This window comes from Sinocyclocheilus grahami, unplaced genomic scaffold (assembly GCF_001515645.1).
Source record: "Sinocyclocheilus grahami isolate Dianchi unplaced genomic scaffold, SAMN03320097.WGS_v1.1 scaffold429.1, whole genome shotgun sequence".
Classification (NCBI taxonomy): domain Eukaryota; kingdom Metazoa; phylum Chordata; class Actinopteri; order Cypriniformes; family Cyprinidae; genus Sinocyclocheilus; species Sinocyclocheilus grahami.
The window spans coordinates 81,786-87,781 of NW_015505608.1; positions in this window are offsets into that span (position 1 = coordinate 81,786).

Sequence of the window (5,996 nt, forward strand, 5' to 3'; positions counted from 1 at the left end):
GTGAACCTAGGAGAGGAGGTAATTCTGACTTTGCTATGACAATCTGGCGCTTCTGAATCAGCTACTGTTTTGTTATTAGTTTAAGTATTTGCTATTGACTGTTCAAATAAGGAGTTTTGCGCATCGTGTGTGTGTGTGTGCGCGCGAGAGAGTGCGAGAGAGAGAGAGAGAGCGAGAGAGAGAGCGAGAGCGAAAGAGAGAGAGTGAGAGAGAAAGAGCGAGAGAGTGAGAGAGAGAGAGAGTGGGTCACATCACAAACACATACCAGCTTCATCACTATGTCTGTCACGCGACTCTGTTCCCCTTTCGGGCTCTGTCTTTACATTTATTTTGAAAGATGAAGCTCGCGATTATGGTAAGGGGCATTACATTTTCAACAAGTGCTTGCGGTGTTTGGCCAATCACAATGCACTGGGTCAGCTGGCCAATCAGAGCAGACTGTGCTTGTTGGAAGGAGGGACTTTGTAGAAAACGAAGCGTTTGAGAGAGGCGGGGCATAGAGGACCTACAATAATGTACAGTATTTGAAAAATAATGTGTTTTTTGAACATTAAAGCATGTCAACATATTCTGTTACACCAAATACACAAAATAATGATCTTTAAAAAAGCACCATATGACCCCTTTAATAATTTATCTTTTTATTTAACAATATTTCAGAGGAAAATGTTTCTGGAACAATAGACCCCCTCTCTTTAGCAATTTTTAAAATAATAATTTGATTTTTTTAAAATAAAATAATTATAAATATATATTTTTGAATAATAATAATAATTATTATTATTATTATTATTCATTTTTAAATGTTTAAATTAATAATAATAGTGTTATTATTGGTAAAAATAAATACATAAAATAATTATAATTGATAATAATATTAATTAGTGCTGTCAAACCATTAATCGTGATTAATCGCATCCAAAATAAAAGTTTTTGTTTACATAATATATGAGTGTGCATTGTGTTTATTTATTATGTATATATAAATACACATACATAAAGCATATATTTTGAAAATATTTATATGTATATACATTTATATTATTATATTTTATATTATATATAAATATATTTAATATATAAACAACATATTTTTCTTAGATATATACATGTGTTTGTATTTATATATACATAATAAATATACACAGTACACACTCACATATTATGTAAACAAAAACTTTTATTTTGGATGCAATTAACCGTGATTAATCATTTGACAACACTAATATTAATATAAATAAAATAACATTATTATATTATTATAGATTAGCATACATTTAATACATTCAAAGGTAAGTACTTTGAGTCATTATGATTAAAATAAGTACTTATATTTTTAAGTGAGAAGTTATATTTCATCAGGGTATGTATACTTTAAACACAGGATCTATGTAGTTCATCCTTCATCCAACTTTTAAAAACACGTCGGACTTGCAAACAATGTCTAATATTTCATCAGTAATGTGATGTGATTATAGCATAACACCAGGAGGAATCTCCCCGTCACTGTCATTGTCTTTCGACATCATACACACATGCAAACAGGACAAAGTCAAAAGTCTTACATTCCTTTGAGCCTCAGACACCAAATGTGGCTGATCTCATTTCACAAAACACACACACCCTCTATACTGCCTCCCTGAATCATCCCTGTCTTTTTGCACTCTTATGACACTTTAGAGAAGCTCTCTAACCTCTGGGCCCCTGAGACAACCAGCCATTTTGAAAGAGGACACCGGAGAGGACAGAACAGAGAGTGTCCTGCCATTCTTCAAGTGCGTGTGTGTGTGAAGGTGGGGAAGGAAATATGTGTGTGACATTGGTAACTGAGGTAGTGGGAGGGATCCATAGCGAGTAAGGGGGAGAGATGGATAGATTATGTGCTTTAGTAAGGGAATGAGCAGAATGCCAGTTTGTGTCGCTTCCCTGCATTCTGCAGGCCTGACATTGTGAGAGTGATCAGGCCGCTCTGCCCCTCAACAGCTGTGTGTGTGTTGATGGGGAGGGGTGCATACATGTGGACTCATGGGTGTACATATGATCTGCGCTTCCTCACTTTAATCAGCATTTAATTACATAAATCGTATAGATGACATTGATGAAAGTGAACTATTAAAATGTGGAATGCTTTATGTATGCAAACTATTATGTTGGTATTCAAAGCCATGTGCATCTCTCTCTCTCTCTCTCTCTCAGCTGTGACCTTGCACATTTATGCAACTTGGAAGCTTTTTAAAGTAATCTCTAGCATTTAATTCCACTATTCGACCATTACCTGCATTTGTACCTTTCTGCAGGAAACATCCTGTTTTGTCTGTCCATGTGTCTAGAACAAATGCAAATTATTTATTGTAAGTTGGATGATGTACATTGTGTTATACATAAGTTTGTGCAGCAAAGCCATTGTAAGTATCTGATGCAATGATACAATTATAAGTATTTGGATAGAAGCATATATTAAACCAGAAATGTGACAAAACTACACTGAAACTTTTAATTCTACACTGAATTAAAGTTTCCATTATAGTAAACAATATTGTATGATTCATACATTTGTCTGTATGTGCATACAATTATATAAAATAATATATTTTATTAAAATCTTTTTTTATTACAACACAAATGAAGGTAAAAAATAAAATAAAAAAAGTCAGAAGACTTTCTATTATTCATAAGAAAGAATTTCTATTATTCAGAGGATGTTGTTTATTATTTTCTATTATTCAGAGGATGTTATTTGTGATACATTATGAATTTCTAAATGCTTTAGGCCTTGAACCTGTGTTTCATACTTCAGCTCTACTTTCAAATAGTCTTTTAATTTAATTCATTATTCACATTTTGTGAAACTGTTATTGTTCGCTGCATTATTCTACATGCATCACATATCCTCAGTTTTTCATTTCATTAAAATGTATTCAAATGTTATGCATTACTCGCTTCTCAGGGGGTAAAACTCTTTAACTATCAGGCACTTTCAAGTGCGTCTCGCTTCCCTGTCTTTCTCTTTTTCACTCTAACCAGCTTCACTTTTCACTCAGATTAGATTTACCTCCTTTTCCTTTCAGCCACACTTCTCTCTTCCCTCTCCATCCTTCACAGTGAATTCCACACAGGATCAGGCCTGCTTTTCATGCTTAGCTGAATCAAAGAGAGAGAGAGAGAGAGAGAGAGAGAGAGAGAGGGAGAGACAAGAATGGAAATTTAGCTGTGGAAGAGATCTGTTGAAAAAGAGTCTTTCAGCAAGCGTAACACAGAGGACCTTATCTTCAGGAAGAGAACGAATGAGAGAGGGAGACAAAGCCAGTGTAAGTAGTGGAAACCAAAGAAACAATGTGCAAAGGTCATTGCAACATTACAGAGGGATCACAGATTGCCAGAGCAACACATAAAACTAAGGTAGCAGGGGTGAGGTAAAAAAAGGGAGGGAGTGAAAAACAGAAAGAGGGAAGTGGGAAGAAAGGAGAAGGAGTGGAAGAAGTAATCAGGTTATATCACAAGTTAAGCCTTTGGAGGAGGCATTCAATTTTCTAACACAGTCGAAAAGTTATAGTTCCTGTCTTTTCTTGTGGCACCCTGGTAAACTGAGCTCTGTTCAAGGACGTACCCTCAGCTTTATTGCACTGTGGTGAAATGCCCTTCACAGTATTGATTTTCATTATAAAACCTGAAGATTAGTTGAATCACTTGGAACATAAAATTCAACATTGAAATGTCTCCCAACTTTTTTAACTACAGAAGTGCAGCCACTGAACCAGTCAGTAATTTAAAGTCATGATGTAATGGAAACAGTGACAGATCATTTATTCGTATAGTGGTAATTTATATCCAAGTAAAATGGATCATCAAAAAAGAAAAAATGTAGGGCGGGGACTTGGTTCTATCCATCTATTGTTGATTGGATACAGCTTGGCTTGAGCTTGCGGTCAATTGTAAAAAATGGACGGAGTTTAAGCAGACTAAATGATTGGAAAAGTCTGTCATATGTCACCACAGAAAAGTCTTCCAATTTCAATGAAGACTGACATTTTGGTTAAAAATTACAAAAAAGGGTAGAATATAACAAAATAAATAAAAATAGAACATATACATGCATGAAGTGTTAAAAATAAAACCATTAAGATGCATTTAGAAAAGAGGAGAGAATTTCCATTTCATGCAGACTTTAAAGTTGCAATGAAACCAAAGTTGCATCAGATCTCTTGTTTTGTATTGTGATGTACATCCAGTTTAATGGACTAAATGATTGTAGAAGCTCTCTGTAAGTCACCAGAGAGACCGGTCATTTTCACTGAAAGGTCCAGTTGGCATTTTGATTAAACATAGGTGAAAACATTTTTAAAAAATGAACATGCAATAATAAAATACATTTAACATGCATTTAGAAACTAGATAGTTGTAAAAAAAAAATGTCATGGTGACTTTACTAAGCAAAATATGAGGAAAGAATAAAACAAGCAGGGGATTTGGGTCAGAATCTTTAACCATTAAAAGTGTGTGAGTTAAAGTTAAATCATATTCAAAGTCAAACCAGGTCATGCACAATTGTTCATTCAGCGTGATGAGGACAAAAGAACAAGCTGCTTTCAAAACAAAGTTTGAACTGGAACTCCTTCAATGCTTCTCTTTTTTTCTCTTTAAACACATTCTCTCCTTAAACACACCTTTGTTATAAAAATGAACATGCAATAATAAAATACATTTAACATGCATTTAGAAACTAGATAGTTGTAAAAAAAATGTCATGGTGACTTTACTAAGCAAAGTATGAGGAAAGAATAAAACAAGCAGGGGATTTGGGTCAGAATCTTTAACCATTAAAAGTGTGTGAGTTAAAGTTAAATCATATTCAAAGTCAAACCAGGTCATGCACAATTGTTCATTCAGCGTGATGAGGACAAAAGAACAAGCTGCTTTCAAAACAAAGTTTGAACTGGAACTCCTTCAATGCTTCTCTTTTTTTCTCTTTAAACACATTCTCTCCTTAAACACACCTTTGTTACAGTTTCAAACCTGATGTATAAACGATGTCTCTCTCTGTTTTTCTCAAATATGCTTCACTTCTCTGTGCAAATTCTTTCTGTGCCATAAAAAGCAATACCTTCACACATGCTCATGCTCATACACAGTGCCTGCGGTCAATAGGCTTTGAGAAACAATATTGACTTGCTAGGTAGGCTGCTGTTTCTCTCGGTCCACTATTTTCCTCAGTGTTACTGAATGACTGCCAACAAGTTTCCAATTCCCATCTCCTTCCAGTGAATGGGCAAGTAGCAACACATAGCTGTGGAATAGCTTTTTCACTCACCCACCCTTCTCTACCTGTCTTATTTACCTTTAAATATCGCTTTTCACTGACATTAAAGCCCCACACCCGCTCAATCTCCTTTATTTGTAGATATGCAGAATCTAGCATAGCGTTTGAACTTTTTAATCTAACGAGGTTTCTTTTACCTTTCCTCCTTATTGCCTCTGAGCTCAGGTTTTCGTCTGTTAACACACTATCTTTACTGTCTTGCCTCAGGACATAATGGTATACTGCTGTAGTTTTACTCTGTAATAATGCCATCTTTTAACACTACAAAGGCTAGTTTCTTGACGCTAACATCAAACTCTGTGGGAAAAAGCCAACAATGATTAGTTATTATTAGTTAGTTATTAGAAATGTAGCGAGTACAAGATTTACCGTGGACACCAGAAAGGGTTAACAAGGTAAACCCTGTTGTTTCCTTAACAGCAATATTAAATTTCATATTCCCCAAATCTCGCCGTTCCTGTAACACTTTTTTTGTAGTCTCTCAGAGGTAAGCGCTGAGTATCATTTACAGCGGCGCTGCCAGGTCACGGGTTCCTTGCTTTACTCGCTCCGGATTGGTCAATTGCCTCATGAAATATTCAAAGAAGCACCTGATTGAGGGCTGCCATTGGACACAGCTAGTGCAGTTATGTAAATGAGCACCTGGTCGTGTTTGCAAGCCCTGAGGGGAAGAGGAAGA